Source organism: Bison bison, unplaced genomic scaffold, assembly GCF_000754665.1.
Source record: "Bison bison bison isolate TAMUID 2011002044 unplaced genomic scaffold, Bison_UMD1.0 scf7180017863702, whole genome shotgun sequence".
NCBI lineage: Eukaryota > Metazoa > Chordata > Mammalia > Artiodactyla > Bovidae > Bison > Bison bison.
In genome coordinates this window covers 828-19,403 of record NW_011494274.1, presented here as the reverse complement: position 1 = coordinate 19,403, position 18,576 = coordinate 828, and positions in this window count along the sequence as shown.

The window sequence follows — 18,576 nt, the reverse complement described above, 5'->3', positions numbered from 1 at the left end:
GATTAACACAAATTATATCTCTCCTTTTCCACTACTTCTTTGGAACCAATTGAAAGTTATGGCTTGGCTTCCTAAGAGATTTCTACATTTTTATTAAAACATTAACTACCATTTGAATGTAAGCATTCCCAGTGGATTTTCAAGTCAACCTTCTGAACAATTTAAATCAGTTACCCCACACATTATACACAGCAATGAAGATAAATTTTTACATTCATTAGCCTCAGTTTCAATACCACTGTCTAAGAAAGGGTGCTGTGTGCTGTGCTTAGTCACTCAGTTGTGTTCAACTCTTTGCGAACCCATGGACTGTAGCCCACAGGCTCCTCTGTCCATGGGCTTCTCCAGGCAAGAATACTGGAGTGGGTTGCCATACCCTCCTCCAGGGGATCTTTCCCACCCAGGGACTGAATCCAGGTCTCCCACATTGCAGGTGGATTCTTTACCATCTGAGCCATCAAGGAAGCCCAAGGCTTTAAGAAATGAGATATTTGGGACATAACATGCCTATCCCAGTACATTGGTTTGCCTGACAATAAAGTTAGCCCCATTCCTCAACCTTTCTGTTTTCAGTAGGGTTAGAATAATAGAGTCCTTTGTAGTCATGTATTGACAGAGTTGGCAAAGCACAAATTTCAAGTCAAATAGGCCCACATTCAAATTTACAAGTACGCTTGCACTCTCTGAGCCTCATTTTTCTCATCCTTAAATAGGAATAATTGTTCCTTTTGTGTGGAAAGTATTGACCACAGGAAGAATCTATTATAAAAGAGCAAGGGAAATGGCATAAAGAGTAGACAGAAGAAAAAGAGAAGGTTAACTTAATAAATTTAGGAGAGACTGGAGGACATTAAGGGAAGAGAAGAAAGATTGATTTTTTGAAAAGACAATATTTTTTAAAAAGTCCAAACACCCAGGAAAAACCATGTAATGGTTCTTATTGCCTTAACCAAAGTAATAAGGAAAGCCAAGAACATAGTAGGAATCTAACTAGTAGATGCTAAAACTACTGTCAAAACAGCCCTGTAAATTCTTAATTTCAGGTGCCCACAGTATATCTGTCTTATAATAAGAACTTATATTTACACAAAAATATTTAAATACAGTAAACAGTTTTTAGATTGGAGGAGTAACAAATGTCTATCTAGTGCCATCCCGGGAGCAGGGAGGTTAATGTCTGGTCTACAATGAGAACTGTTTATATTGTAATACCTAATATTCATTGAACACTTATTTTATGGAAGTTGCAGTTCTAAGTAATTTACACATGTGGACTTATTTAAATTTCTTTTTGCATTTGAGGAGTCTGAGACAAAGAGCTTAAGTAAATTATTCAAGGTCATGGAGCCTGCATGCAGATACACATAAGTAATATTAGCAATTACAGGATATGAAAGAAATCTTTTTGCACTGTAAGTTTTCCTATAATGTCTTAGTCATTGTTTGTTTGATTCCCTAAAAAAAAAATAAAATTGCCAAAGATTATCTCTGTATGAAACTGGAGCTATCTTTTACAAAAAATATTATCTTTGAATATACTTAATTTTAAGATTTACATGCAAAGATAAATTCCTCATGCATTGACAGAAAATAGGTTTTCCAATCCACTTAATAAAAATAACATAAATTGGCAGAAAAAAATTTAAAACAAATAGTATCATTTTACCGTAAAAATAAACTAGAGTTTTGCAATTGCTATTTTTCTCCAGGTAGAAGACACTTTGAGTTTTTTGACCCTAACTATTTTGAAGTATCTGACTTTTTCTCTCCCCTTTCCCTTCCTTCTTTTATCATCTTAATTTCACAGACAAAGCTACGATAGGGATCATGGTAAACATTTTGATACTACTCTCAGAGAAGACCCCAGAACCTAAGGTATTGAATAGACACCCTTTTCCTTTTCCCATTTAGCTGAGATTTTTAAGATTTTAAACTTGCTAAAAATGTGTAAAAGGGGAACTAATTTGCAGAACTTTCTATTTATAGTTTTGATGTATCAGCACATTACAGAACATCCCTCCACAGATATATAGACACCCTGCAGATGGAGTTCCATCTGTTCAGCCTGATTTTGCCACACACTTAAGAACAAAGCCCAATCTTCGACCTTTTAAATTGCTGCTGCCTTAAACAGTCACTACATTTCTATACAATACAGTTTGAATGCTTTCCTGCCTTGACTATTGTTTTATTTTTCCTGCAAAATAGTTGTTTTGCTGGAAGCTTTACCTCTATAGACAGTGTTACTTTAGGCAGGTATTGCCAGTTACATGTTTTATATGAATTTTAAATGTAAATTTATTCATTAAAATGCCTCTTGTTTGCACTAAAATTTAAAAAATAGTATGCTTTGAATCAACACAATGAATGTATAAATGCTGTCTTAATAATTCTTTTGTTACTTTAATTAAAACTATTTTTTTTCTACTGGTGTCTTTCAGTACTGAGTAAATGGACAAGGCATTGCATTAAAACTGCAAAGGCAAAAGAGTAGGTTAAATCTCCAGGACACCTCAGCATAAACATATGTCAGGCACACCGCATTGCCCTCTACTGTCCTGAGATACAGAAGCTAGGGTCAGGATGAATGATTTCTTGCCTCCCTCTGCAATCTCTTCCATCTTCTTTTCTAAGTGACTTAAAATGACAAATACAAAACAAAACAAAACAAAAATGACAGATGAAAATACGAAGTCTCTGCTAGCTGTTCCTTTACTTGAAGACCTAGAATTTGGGCAGTAGGTGGGGAATTTCTATCTTCAGAAATGAAGGCATCTAATTGCCTACATCCCTCATCAGTAGTAAATTTATGGCAGTACAGAACTTTTTTGTGTAATAAAATGTGATATACTGGAGACAAGTTTTAGAACACGTATGAATAGGCAACAGTTTTATATAGAATAAATAGTGTTAAGTGTTTCTAGATCAATGGTTTCTTACTTTATAATTAATAATGTTACAGATCCACTTCTTCCCATCTGAGAATAGTCTGTTCATTGCACTCTTTACCTGAACAGAGGAGATTTGTAATTTCATTCAAACCTTCACTCCCTCTTTCTGCCTCATTCTCTTTTAAACTAGACTGCTTCTCCTGAGAGTTCATAAAGAGATTCCTGTGCGTCTCCTTACTCTACCCATGAATAAACAAAAACAGCTTTTCTGATAATCCTCACTGTGCAAAGAATATCACTTTCCATCACACACACACACATAACCTCTTTGAACTTTTTGAGCTACCACCTGGCAGTAATTTCAGTGTGATTAAATCTCCTACTTTTTTCTCCTGCCAAGTGTACTTAGCAATGCAGTAGGAGCTTAAAGAGTTTTGGCTTAAAACTCAACATTCAGAAAACAAAGATCATGGCATCCAGTCTCATCACTTCATGGCAAATAGATGGGGAAAAAATGGAAACAGTGAGAGACTTTATTTTGGGGGGGCTCCAAAATCATTGCAGTTGGTGATTGCAGCCATGAAATTAAAAGATGCTTACTCCTTGGAAGAAAAGTTATGACCAACCTAGGCAGCATATTAAAAAGCAGAGATCTTTGCCAACAAAGATCTGCTTAGTCAAAGCTATGGTTTTTCCAGTAGTCACGTATGGATGTGGGAGTTGGACCATAAAGAAAGCTGAACAGCAAAGAAATGATGTTTTTGAACTGTGGTGTTAAAGAAGACTCTTGAGAGTCCCTTGGACTGCAAGGAGATCCAACCAGTCTATCCTAAAGGAAATCAGTCTTGAATATTCAGAAGGACTGATGCTGAAGCTGAAACTCCAATACTTTGGCCACCTGATGTGAAGAACTGACTCATTAGAAAAGACCCTGATGATAGGAAAAATTGAAAGCAGGAGGAAAAGGGGGCAACAGAGGATGAGATGTTTGGATGGCATCATTGACTCGGTGGACATGAGTTTGAGTCAGCTCTGGGACTTGGTATGGACAGGGGAGCCTGGCGTGCTGCAGTCCATGGTATTGCAAAGATTCGGACATGACTGAGCAACTGAACTGAACTGAGGAACTTAAGGGCTACAGTCAGGGATGATGTGATTCTGAGTGAGATATCTGAAATTCTGTGAGAGGTGGAACCACCTGCCAAGAAGCTGTTAAGAACCAGTGATCTTCTAGTGGTGGGCTTCAGTTCCCAGACCTTCTGAGTGGATCTGGTCACTGTGCTAGGCAGGTACAATCGAAGAACAGGCCGCTTCACAATTTGTACCAAATAGTACAGGGCAATGGAAACAATCAGGTTTGAAATCACAGAATCCTGGTTTGAATACTGGTTTGCCAAGTATTTATTCTGTGTTCATAGCTTTCTTCTTATACATGTAAATACCATTTTTACTCACATGAAACTGGCTTTCCCTAACATCTGCTGCACACTTCCTATTGAACTGGCACCTTTCTTTTCAGTTCTAGAACTCTTATTCTCAATGTGTTTAGCATACTTTCAGTATATGCACGAACACATGAGATTTTAAACAAATACAAAATTATGATCTTGCCACATGTAGTGAATGTTTACAGTCTTTTCTCTCCCTTATTTTTTTTCCTTTTCTTTCTATGCTTGGCTCTCACATTCAGGGTTCCAATTTTGGAGGTTTTTTTGAATCAGCCTATAAGTTAAACACTTTACATTTTCCAAAAAAATTCCATAAACAAGTTTGTGATATCCTAGTTTCTGATATGTAGTGATACTATTTCTAAGTCTCTACTATGTTTTGCTGATATATGCTATTCTTATGTCAATAAGAATATGATCCATTTTGAAACACCTCACAGTTTAATGAGGGATAATAAATACCATTTAATAGCAAACATTTTATCTCATTTAACATTGAAATGTTTATTTTATTGTTTTATAGTAATAGAGGTCACAAAGAGTCAGACACAACTAAAGTGACTTAGCACAAACACACGCAAGTATATTTTTATCATTATATATAGTTGCATCAAAAAAGAAAACCAGTGATAAAAATTAAGAGAATGAAAGGAATTATTGTGCAAAGCTAATGGGCCTACAAAGTGAAAATGAATGTCACTCAGTTGTGTCTGACTCTTTGCAACCCCATGGACTATATATTCTCCAGGCCAGACTGCTGGAATGGATAGCCATTCCCTTCTCCAGGAGATCTTTCCAACCCCAGGATCGAACCCAGGTCTCCCACATTGCAGGCAGATTCTTTACCAGCTGAGCCACCAGGGAAGCCCAAGAATACTGGAGTGGGTAGCCTATCCCTTCTCCAGGGGATCTTCTGGACCCAGGAATTGAACCAAGGTCTCCTGCATTGCAGGCGGATCCTTTACCAGCTGAGGGCCTACAAAGGTCTTTGACAGACCAAATAGACACTGACATATAAGGATGCTTCTGCTTCTGCTTTCAAAAGTAGTAAGTTGAAATGGAATTTCTCTTATACTGTAGGAAGAACAAAGCAGATAACATCTAAAATTACAGACTTTTTTAAATCTATAAAAGCTCCAAGAATCTAAGCAAACTGTAATGAATTAAAAATCCAAAAATGATCATCTTTCAAGAGAAAAGAGACCCACTGCTGCTTTGTCCTCTGCAAAACAGTGGGGAAAAAGGAAGCTGCCATCATTTGGAAGTAGGAGAAACTAGCTGAATGTTTTACAATTGTTTAAAATTGAGAGTAGACTGGTCTAAGTGTTTAGATTCTAGAAGAGTCTGAAGCTCAGAGGAATTTGTACTGAACCATCATCAGTTTCCCACAGGCCTTCATCAAGGGCTCACTCTGAAAACAGGGGTTCAGTAAGGTGAACAACAAAGACGCATCTGAGCATTCCAAGTCCTGAAACAGTAGGGAGAGCTCACCTATGCCCAGGAGAGAAACCTATCATGTACATAATTTATATGAATCAATCTACCTACCTGCCTACCTGTGTGTATGTGTGTTTGCGTGTGTATACGTGTAGAAAATGAGAAAGCCAAATTGATTCTAATCACAGAGAATCCAATCATCTACCACAAAGTCCTAAAATCAGATCAGTCACTCAGTCATGTCCGACTCTTTGCGACTCCATCACAGCACGCCAGGCCTCCCTGTCCATCACCAACTCCCGGAGTTCACTCAGACTCACGTCCATCGAGTCAGTGATGCCATCCAGCCATCTCATCCTCTGTCGTCCCCTTCTCCTCTTGCCCCCAATCCCTCCCAGCATCAGAGTCTTTTCCAATGAGTCACCTCTTCGCATGAGGTGGCCAAAGAACTGGAGTTTCAGCTTTAGCATCATTCCTTCCAAAGAAATCCCAGGGCTGATCTCCTTCAGAATGGACTGGTTGGATCTCCTTGCAGTCCAAGGAACTCTCAAGAGTCTTCTCCAACACCACAGTTCAAAAGCATCAAGGGAGTTAACAAAAAGTGTTTTAATTCTAGTAGTATTAGTTAGTAGCAGTAGTGCTCTAGTAGTAGAATTAGCAAGAAATTAAGCAGCAAGTTTTAAAGTCAATACCTAAAGTCAAGAGCATTTCTATATATCGGTAACAAACAAATTGAGAATGGGATTTGTAAAATACCAGTTATGTATGTTATATCACATATTCATTAGCTTCAAGGCCTTTAGACAAGGACTGACCTCCTGGAGGGAGGGATTTCAGCCATCAGATGGCCTCTGAATTCCAGCTGTAATAGCAACTCTTTCCTGAGTCTCCAGCCTGCCAGCCTTTGTGGATTTTGGACTTTCCAGCCTTCAAAATCACATGAGCAAATTCCTTAATATTTATTTTTAGATTTATCTCACATCCTCCTGTTTCTCTAGAGAATAGTGACTACTAGAGCCACACATGTCTATTTTCATTTAGCAATGAAAATTCCTTTCAATATATTTCATAAAGAAATGCTATTCATCCTTCCACTGAAGTCCATTTATGCATAGGTCCGAAACCCAGGATGATATGCTTCTTAGGAAACAACGTAGAAGTAGGGTTGAATAATTATGTATTAACTTTATAACATCATCACTCATAAAAGCGTATCATTCTGATACTAAATGAGGGGTATTGTGTTTAGAAATTCATATGATTTGGGCAACAATGTGTCTCGCACTATGAAAGAGAAAGCAGCAGCATTTTTTAAGGAGGCTTTTTTTTTTTTTTTTTTTTTAAGATAAAGTGACTCTGAAGCCTTTGAATAAATGTCTTAGATGAATGAGCTCAAACTATTGGACGCTGTATTGTGCTCTCTAAGCATCTGGTCAATATTTCTATGATATCATTTGACTCATCACAGTTGGTCAGGAATCCAAACCTGGGTAACCATTCACTTGGCTAATTGTTCTAACTCATGAGATAAGGTTTTGAAGAAGAAAGAATAACCATAGTCAGTCGAGATTCTCTATGTCCCAAACTATTTAAATTTTTAATCCAACATTTTCTCCCCACTCCCATCATCTGCCTAAAGAAAGGATGATTTCTTTTTTAGCAAAGTTTAAAAACCTGGTGACTTAATTTTGTGACCAAAATAGTAATTCTTGATTTAATCCACTCATAAGAGGGAAACTTCTCAATTTTTCCATCCCCAAATATTGTTTCATTTTAAAGTTTAATAATTCAGAAAGAATACTACTTTACTATTTAAAAATAAAGGTAGAAAGGTAAAATGCTGAAGATGAGAAAATCCGTAATTTTTTAAAAGTGATTCACACTTAACAGGACACTTCAAAATTAATTTTCAGTAGAGACATAGTGAGTCTGAGTGAACACCGGGAATTGGTGATAGACAGGGAGGCCTGGCGTGCTGTGATTCATGGGGTTGCAAAGAGTTGGACACGACTGAGTGACTGATCTGATCTGATCTGAGAGACATAGTAACAATAAAATTTTTCCTTTACTGGTCCTACTCATGTAGTTATGAGAACATCATCTTCTCTGAAATCATTCCTGACTTGGTTCAGAAAGTCATGGAATGTAGATCTCTAGTGTACTACGAAGTGGGGAGTCCTCTCATCTCACTCTCTCTTCTAGATTTGTATATATTAATCCTTACAATTCCCTCAAAGCATGCTGTTCTGTGGTATTTTTTTATATTCCCAACAATGGGTGACACTTCCATGTTGGTACTTTGATATTTCTCATTAATCCAAAGTAGGCTGCATTGTTCAAGACCGCAAATAATCTTCGTGCCTTATATTGACCATTTATTAATACACTTGTTTCTTACTGCATATATAAACCAAACATATTCTTATATCCTCATTTAATACTCAGTTTCCATGTTCTCAAACTGGCGTTTCAGTATACAAGAAGAATACTCTCCTTCCATTCTCTAAATGATTGTTATTTCTATTTAATTGGACTCTACAAATTAGGAAAAAAGTAAAAATATTTGAATTATATACCATGATGCACTCAAAATAATCCTTTCATATTTTCTGACGCTTTGTCTCTGAGTCAAGGAAGATTTCTTTCTCCTGAAGACATTCAAAGCAGTAAAACAAATAAAAATGAACAAATACGAATCACCCCATACAGTGAACTTGTCCTGGCAGGACAATGTAGGCTAAGTTTCTATCTATAATGAGTGCACAGCCTTACAGATTCAATGTCTCAATTATTTTCCAGTTTCCCCACTATACAAATAAGATGAGTGGGTAAGGATTGGTTTCCTTAAAGCCAGTAGCCAAATTTTAGAAAACGGAAGTGGTATTCCTATTCTTTTGAATAAAGAAAGAATACATCTCAAGGGGAGAAGGAAAGGAGCTAGTTTACCTCACTATAAACACCTATTCAGTATTAGAGTATTCTTTAACTTAGATACTGCATGACATCACTCTTACCAATCTAACATTTGGATGGAGATACAGTTTTATAAATCTGAGTTTTTAAAACTACTCCAAAGAAAGAAACTCTAGGCAGCCCTATTCTGTGTTCCAACAAAATAGCTGTAATTCAGGTGGTATAGGGTCCATCCCCAAGTCAGAAAACTATAGTAAGTTATTATTCTACGAGCATCTTCTAGTGCTAGGCTTAAAGTATACATATTATCATTAAATATTCAAGATATATAAGATTTCATATCATTTATTTTGTGCCAGGTATTAGCATAGGTAGTATTATTATTTTGAGTTTAAAGATGAAGAAACTGAAGTATAGAAAGTGAGGTAATTTATTAGCTAGTGTCCTGGCTAGTATAGCAAAAGCCAAAGTTAAAAGAGAATTTTTGGCAGCAATGCTAACATATTTTAAACCAAAAACATCATATGCTTGATAAATATTGAACTAAACTGAGCTGAATTTCACTATGTTCGCAATTTTAAAATGTGGTTTTGACCAAGTTACATATATTTTAGTTTGAAACAAAGAGAAAAATGAATTGGCAATAAAAATGCTATTATCTAGCTGTCTTTCAAGCTCAAATCTCTGAGGATCAAAATTAAAAGCCTTTCTGAGAATACAGGAATCAAAAATAAAACACACACACACACATACATACACACAACTCTTAAGGCTACTGAGACACATTCAATTACTTTAAAATATATTACAGCATGAGCTATGAATCTGTTTTTTTAAGAAAATAACTTTCCATATGCCTAGTAATTTATCATAATTCATTGCTTTTTTCATGCAATATTTTATTCACTACTTAAAATACAAAAGCACATAGCTCCCTTCATCTAAAATCTAACATTTAAGTAACTCATGATATCCGGTTCAAATACTCAGAGTGGTGACATCACACATTCTCAGGAGGGTATGAAATGAATCTTTTTCATGTGTTTATTTTCAAATTGTATTTATTTTTTATTTTCTCCAGTTTTTTTTTTCTACTGGGGGCATTTTCGATTAATTCATATGGTCTTTTTATATATGAAAACTTTGCCTTTTCTGTTGCAAATACTTTTCTCATTCTCATTTCTTTGTTTTCTGACTTCACATTAACCACAGAGAAATGACTAGTGTTTATGTGGTCAATTCTATCTTTAACTCATATACATAGCCGTATCTCACCATGCTTATATTTCTAATTGCCTAATATCCACAACTGAATATTATATAAATACTTCTAGTGTTTCATTTTATATCATGTCACCCTTTTACCTGTATACAGTGCGTGCTTAGTCGCTTCAGTCGTGTCCGACTCTGCAACCCCCGGACCATGGCCTGCCAGGCTCCGCTGTCTATGGGATTACCAGGCAAGAATACTGAAGAGCCTCGGCCAACTGCCTTGCCTTGGTTATGGAATAAATTTAATCTTAATTCAGCCACTGGCTGAGGCAACAGACTGCACCTGGAAAAACTAGATAGAACTTTTGCATTTGCCTTTTGTGATGGGCTTTGTTTTCTGCTCTTGAGTTCCCTACTGACACTGAAGTATAAACCAATGTGGTTTTAGTGCCTGTAAACATGAACTATGAACATGTAGAACAGTTACTGTCCTCAGTGTGAATCTGTGATGGGAGTCAGTTTTTTGGTGGATAAATTCCTTTCCTTTCCTTCTCCTCCTGGACTTCCTGTCTCTAGTGTTCTATTATATCTGACCTGTTGGAAATTCTGTACAATTGAGCTATTGCTTATGCTTGATCCAGTAGGTGGCCAACTCAGTCACGCATCTAATGCATGTTGCTCCTTCCTACCTCTCTCCCCCTCATATTTGCTTCTCAATCACTGTATTCCCTAACAACGTATTAACATGCAAATATCACCTTCAGGCTCTGATCTGTGGACATCCCATACTAAGGCAGATGTGTAAGAGTAAACTAGTTAATATGCCAAAAGCGGGCTTCCCAAGTGGCACAGCGGTAAAGAATCCACCTGCCAATGCAGAAAACGTGGGTTCAATCCCTAGGTTGGGAATATGCCCTGGAGGAGGAAATGACAACCCAATCCAGTATCCTTGCCTGAAAAATCCCATGGACAGAGGAGCCTGGCAGGCTACAGTTCACGGGGTCACAAAGAGTCAGACATGACTGAGCGACTGAGCACTACAGGGGGTTACAGAAAGACTAATATGTCAAAAAAGTGAACAACTGTTTACTTACACCTGTTATTCACATTGTTTTCCCCATCTTAGTAAATGAAAACTCCATTTTCAAAGGCCTCCAGCCCACAATTTTGAAGCAATTCCTTTCTTCTCTTTTTCTCATACTTCCCATCTAATCCATTAGCATGTATTGGTGTGTATACCTTGAAAATACATCTAGAAATTATCCTTTCTCTCCACCTATACCAACCAAAATTATTCACGTCCAAGGTACCATCAACACTCCTTAAGATTTTTTCAGCATTCTTCCAAGTGGTACCCAGGTTTCTGCATTTGACCCCTACAATCTATTCTTCACATATTAGAGGATAAATTCTTTTATAAATGTATATCATATCATGTCCCTACTCTTCATACAACCTTTCACAGATTTTACATTTACTCAGATTGAAGTAAACACCTTACAATGGTCTATAAACCCTACTTGTTTTAAATACTTGGTTTTTCTGTAACTTTATTTCCCTGGTATACATCCGTTCTTTTCTCCTAATCACAGATCTTCTTACTAGATATCAAACATACCAAACATGCTCCATTGTTATGACTCTTTCTACTTGCTACATACTATTAGCTTGTCAAAAGGATTTAAATAGATATCAAGCCACTTTTGAGCCCAGTCCCTGATACATAGTAGGATCATAATAATTATCAGTTGTTATGACATTTTCAAATAGAAACTGCTATTATTCTTAGCGCCTCAGTCTTATTAGTAAAATTAGTACAATGATTATATCACCAGTGATAAAAATGAGAATATTTCCTTCTGAGTTCATGGGAGGAAATATGATGGGGTAGCATGAGACAGTGGTCCATACCCTGGAAAGCATTATACAAATGTTGGTAATTATTTAATATTTAATGTATTCATTGCATTATTTTTTCACATTTCTAAATACTTATCATGTCTTTGGATGACTGTGTCATGGTTACAGATTTTTTAACAGATTATGTTAATATGTCACCACATTCTTGCCTTCTCCTCTCCTTCCATTCCCTTCCTATTATCTAATTGACATACATATTTCTGGTCCTGTTTCATCCTTCCTTCTAGCAATTATTCTACTGATTTGTTTAAAGTCACTCTCACCAATCTTTTCCAGGCTCATTTTTCTCTCTCCTAGATTCTCTTCCATTTTCTCTTTTCATTTTCTAATATAACTTTGGGATTACTAAGCCAATGTTTGATGTCAGGGTTTGGAGTTGTTTGTTGCCATGGATACCGTTTTAGCTACTTGCCCACAGGAGGGAGCCCTCTACCTGTTAAAAGGTAGGTTAGCAGCAGCATTTTGTTTTGTTATGGAAGAGGACAGTGGAAAAGGAATCAATTAGCAACAGAGGCATAATATGATTTATTTTCTCATAGTGTATGACTCTTACTGGGTACAAGTACGGCATTTGACTTACTCTCTAGACATAAATTAGAAGCACCGTAGACGGTTACTTATATAACACAATAAGAAAGACATCTAACCTCTCACTGAAAAAATATTTCATTTTTTTTTTACTAGCCCTATCTCTTTGCATTGAAACTCAACATGAAATACCTATCAAGAATCTCATGCAACTAGATCTCATTTCTTAAAGGAGAAAGAAAAGTCAAAACCACTGGTTCTGAAAGAACACAAGGTCTAAATGGGTCAAAGCAATGGGGTTCCCAGATAATTGTGGTATTTTGTAAGATTTGCTTAGAAGTGTAGCGTCCTTGAAACCAAGGGGATTTCAAAACAATCTCTTCACTTTCACAATGCTCTTTTGGGACAACTATGTCAAGGCAAAAATAATTTCATTCAGGGCTAAAGAGTCTTTTCTAACCCAGGAACCTTGAAAATATCTCTTCATGGTTCCAGCACTAACAGCCCCACTAAACACACCATGCCTAAGACCTTGAGATTCCTGAAGATAGACGAGATCCTATGGCCTTCTGAGGCAGTAATTTCTGCTCATTCATCCAACCTTGGTTAGTATGACCAGACTTATTGTCAGCTTCTGGCTTGAATCTTTTTCCTTGGCTATCCACTTTTAAGTCCCAGCTATTTAGAATTTACATTTGTAGAAAACACCAAGTTAAAGTTATACCTAAAATAGCCACCAAGCAAATGCTATTTCCTATAGGCAAAAATAAAAGAAACATGCTAACACTCTTAAAGATGATGTTTTAGGTCAAATATGAAGAAGAGAGCATTGAGTTGTCAAAGCTGGTGGACCAAGGTCACGGTATTTTCAAAAATATCAATTCTAACATTCTATATTTCTTAAGGAAAAGAAATCTATATGTCCAAATTAATGTGGAATAAAGTTGACATGAAAAGAGAGCAGCAGTTTAAATTACTTACTTGTGTGAAGTGTTCAGCTAATTTATCATATATCAAATGCTCATTTATTATAAAGAATATTAATTAAAATTCAAAGATTAGACTACACTCACATAAATAAAATCTAAGCTTCATTACTGAAAAAGATACTATAGCTTTTTTGGAGGATAAAGATCCAGCTTCAAAATGCTTCATTTTTGTCAACGTTTATGATGGAAATCTTTTATCTGAGGGTCTAAAAGTAATTTAAGAGCAGAAAGGTGCTCAGTTGTGTCTAACTCTTTGTGAGCCCATGGACAATCCATGGGATTCTCCATGCCAGAATACTGGAGTGGGTAGCTGTTCCCTTCTCCAGGGGATCTTCCCAACCCAGGGATCAAACCCAGGTCTTCTGCATTGTGGGTGGATTATTTACCAGCTGAGCCACAAGGGAAGCCAGGGAATACTGCAGCAGGTAGCCTATCCCTTCTCCAGCAGATCTTCCCGACCCAGGAACTGAACCCATATCTTCTGCATTGCAGGTATATTCTTTACCAAGTGAGCCACAAGGGAACCCCATCTATTAGACAAGCAGGGACTAAAGGAAGAATTTCTTCATAAAATCAGAATAATTGTGGCTTTTGCCACTGTTTCCCACATTTAAAGTCCTTATCTGTTCTATAACTCAATGAAGACGTCAAAGACTGATTCTTTTTAGGTCTCATTTAACACTGCAAGTCAGAGTAAAGCTGAGAACTTAAAAATAATGATAAATAGAGCATAAATTTATATAACAAAACTATTTTTGTTTTATACTAAAGCAATATAACAAAAGAATTAAGTTCCTAAGATCTGCAAAGAGCTATCAAAAGATGGTACTATTTATAGCTAAATATGGAAAATATAGCTAAATTTGGAAGAGGGTTAAGGCATGAGGGGTTAATTAAAATCTCCTAATATTTAAAAACAAACAAACATGCTAACCATAGACAGTGCGTTGATCCTAAAATGCTTCATTCCAAATGCTGTGAAAAGTGAAAGTGAAAGTTGTTCTGTCCTGTCTGACTCTTGGCGACTCCGTGGACTGTAGCCTGCCATACTCCTCTGTCCATGAATTATCCAGGGCAGAATACTGGAGTGGGTAGCTGTTCCCTCTCCAGGGGATCTTCCCAACCCAGGGATCAAACCCAGGTCTCCCGCATTGTGGGCAGATTCTTTACCGTTTGAGCCACCAGGGGAAGCAAAATGCTGTATGTAAGCCAAAGAAGGAAAACAAAAATAAACTCAAAAAAGCAAATTATCTAAAGTACATTAGCCACTAAATAACTCACCAATATGGAGAAGGAAATGGTAAACTACTCCAGTATTCTTGCCTGGAGAATCGCATGGACAGAGGAGCCTGGCAGCCTACCAACCATGGGGTCACAAAGAGTCAGAGTGACTTAGCGCCTGAACAATAACTCACCTGTATCTCTGTGGAAAAGAAAAAATGTGCCACCAGCACCAAAACAACAAAAACTAGTAACATTTGGAGCTTTAATGATGAAAGCAGTTTCAAAATTTTCACTGAAATGTTGCAGTTTTGCCTGAGCAAACCATTAAACCACTACTAAGAGAACTGAGCTGACTGCATCTCTACACGTAACACGGGTGAACCTAGCCTTGTTTTGAAAACATGTATTTACATACATGTATGGATGCATGCATACATACGTACATTATCTATCCTTTATTTAATCTGTAGCTATTTAATCTTACTTTTATTCGAACCTACTTGTTTAGACTTGCTCTGTGACTTTAAATTACTTAATACAGACTTGGATCTACTTGTTTAACATTAGAGTAAAAGACAATTCTAATACAAATTTATGTGTGATTATTGATCCAAACTGTCAAGAATATTTTTAAGCATGCCAAAGAAAAAAAAAAAAGACAGTCATTTACAAAGTCTTGGCTTTGGACAGTGAGTTATTGACTCAATCTTTTGTCCTTTCCTACATGAATCATCAATTACACATATGGCTTTTGAAACCAAGGTGGCGATATAAATTACCACAGGTTTTCTCACTGACCTCTCTTACTTTGCTCTCAGGCTTTGCAAAGATAATTATCATTTACATCAAAATCCTTTTGCTAGGTTATTTGAAAAACAAGATATTTACCTCTCTTTACAAGGGGAAATGATCCAGATTTGTTGGCCTAATACATAAAAATGCTAAATAAAAGAAGTCTTTGCAATCTCTCTGTATTCTTCCCAACATATCTGTGATGATGCAAAAAGCTGGCCTAAATAAAGGAGCACAGCATAAATATTAATTTCCCTGTTAAGGCAGCCAAAAGTTAACATTTAGTTAAAAGCAGTATCTTGGATTTTTCTTCCTCAGAGGCATGACTGTTACACATTTATTCATAGGAGATTTATGGTGGCAATACTTTTCTGTACCTACATGTTTGTTGCCCATCCACATTTGCACTTCTTTTCTACTTTAATAATATTTCAAGGGGTATGTGTGTGGGACATGGGGAGATGTCCATGCTCTGAACCTTGTTACTTGTCCTTAGTTTTTGAACCTTCCCTTTGATGTTCCTTCTTTCTTACTCCCTTTGCTTTGTGATAAGGTATAAGTTTGTGCATCCCTCTTTCTTCTCGACAGTCCTTATGTGAATCTTGGCATCAAGTCCTCTTTCTGCATGCTCCACCTAGTCCCACGCTCCGGCCTGAATTAAGGTTACAATCTCAGCATGATCCCAGCTCCATCCCCTTGTAAAACCTTGAAGTTGTACGGTAAGAACACTGTCATTTACAAGCACAACTATGATTCAGCAGGTTTCTATTTGTAGCCCATTTAATTTCTTGTGGAGGATATGTCATTTATTCTGAAAAGCTACTTTAGAAGGAAAGAACCCTCCTTGGTGGATCTACTGAGCCTATGTGTATATCAATCATAGTTGCTATTTCATAGATGTGTTTACATTTTATTTCTTGCTGTTCAAATCTATAAGCTCTTTGAGATCTATATTTACTTGTTTTTATATGCCCCTTAGCCAGAACTATACTAGGCATATAATAGAATCTTAGTAAATATTTACAGAATGAATAAATCCTCACAACAAGCCAGTAATGTAGGTATCATTAGCATATTTTAAATTAAGAAACTCATGAATGGGAGATGTTAAACAACTTGTCCCAGTTCTCACTGTAGATCAATAGTAAAACAGAGATTTAAACTTCAGGTAAGTCTGACCCTGTGGCTTACTCTTGATAGCATCTTGTTATACCCTGTATGAACTCAGATACTTTTCTCACTATTCACAGAACTACATTTATATCGACACTGTTTTCACTGTTGCTGTTACTATTATTTTTATCCCACGTGAAAATTCAAAACCGAAAATAATGGTCTTTAAAAACAACTGTATCTAAATGAAAATTAGTTTGCTTTGGGTTTTCTGAATAAGGAGAATTTTTATTTGGACGACATCAAATTAAGTAGTGATAGTAAATACTGAGAATAATAAATTAGAAATGAAAGTGCAATGCTGTATTTAAAATCAGAGTTCATGATCATAATCACACTAGAAGAGATGTTGAAATTAGCCTAGTAGCCAGCATAATTTTACCTAGGAGCAATATTCCTAAGGCATTTACTATGACTCTGAATCTGTTGTTTTGCTTTGCTATAACTGTAGTTCTTTTCCCCAACCTTTCAAAATATGGCTATAGGGAAATGTTATTACAACTTATTTAGTTTAGCTGGGCTTCATTAAAGGCTAATCGGCTCTTGTAATCTATTTTACATGTTTCTGTACCATTTGCTGAATTGTATCTTCTCAAAATAACATTTTAATATCTTTATCAATAAGAACCACAAGTAAACTTGGGAACTTTATAAAAACATTCAATGTTCATGTCCCCAGGCATTCATGAAAATAAAAGAAAATAACTTCCCAGGGAATAGCATATAGAGAGGGATTCTGCCTGTATTTTGTGGGTAGCAAAATTCTGTACAAAATTCTGTTTGTATTTTGTCTGTATTCTGTCTTGTTTTGTAGTAAGAGGTGGCAAGCCATTCTGAAAGGAAATGAATAGGATGTTGACACATGACATGTATTTTTGAAAATGTTTTTCACTTTAAGTCTTCTTTTAATAAGTACATATAGTTTCCTTCTCAGGATATTTATTTCTGTAATTTTGCCTTACATGGGCCCAGTCTCATAGAGAATATTGTTATACTAAAAACAATACTCCAAAAGGCTTAGTGGTAAAGACAGTAAGAGAAAAATGAACTTTTGACCCTAATCACAGAAAAGCCTGTAGAAATATACTCATAGCTTCCTTGAAAGTGAAAATGAAGTCGCTCAGCCCTGTCCAACTTTTTGTGACCCCATGGACTGTAGTCTACCAGGCTCTTCCATCCATGGGATTTTCCAGGCAAGAGTACAGAGTGGGTTGCCATTTCCTTCTCCAGGAGATCTTCCCAACCACAGGGATTGAATCCCGGTCTCCCACATTGTAGGCAGACGCTTTACCATCTGAGCCACCAGGGAAGTCCCTCATAGCTTCCTTAGATATTGGTTATACTGGAGGTCTATTTAGCACTAAACGTTGCTTTCCTAATATTTGGCAAAATTTTCATGCTACACAATTTTCACATTGAAATTGTTTCTTTCCCAGATATAGTAAAAACATTTACTTCTATTTTCTAATATTTTAATAGACTTTCACCTTATAATAAATATGTAACTGTTCAGCTGCATTATCATAATTTTTAATTGTTGAGGGACAGTCTCACTTTTATAATGTAAAAAACAAGACCTATGTACTCAAATAAAAGAGAATATTGAGGTTCCTTTCCTTTAGCTGTAGGGTGATGTTTCCTCCCATGGAAAGTTTAGAGTATGCCAATAGACACACTGTTATTTTTCCTGCATCCACCATTATTGACTAACTATGTAGCTATGTTGGTGTACTCAGATTCTGATCATTTTCATCATTCTTTTTTTTCCTCTGTTCTTCAGGCTGCATAGCTTATATCCATCAGTTTTCATACAGTTATAGCTTTCGTCTGTCAGGTCAAAAACTATTACTGAGATCCTCTAATGAGTTTTCCATTTCAGCTATTGTACTTTTCAACTCCATAGTTTCCATTTGGCTCTGTTTTGTCATGCCTATCTTTTTCTGGATAGTCTTAGAGATGAGACATTATCATTGCACCTTCCTTACTTCCTTGAGTTTGGTTCCATTTAGTACTTTGTTTTTTTTTTTTTTTTTTAACTTCTTTATTAAG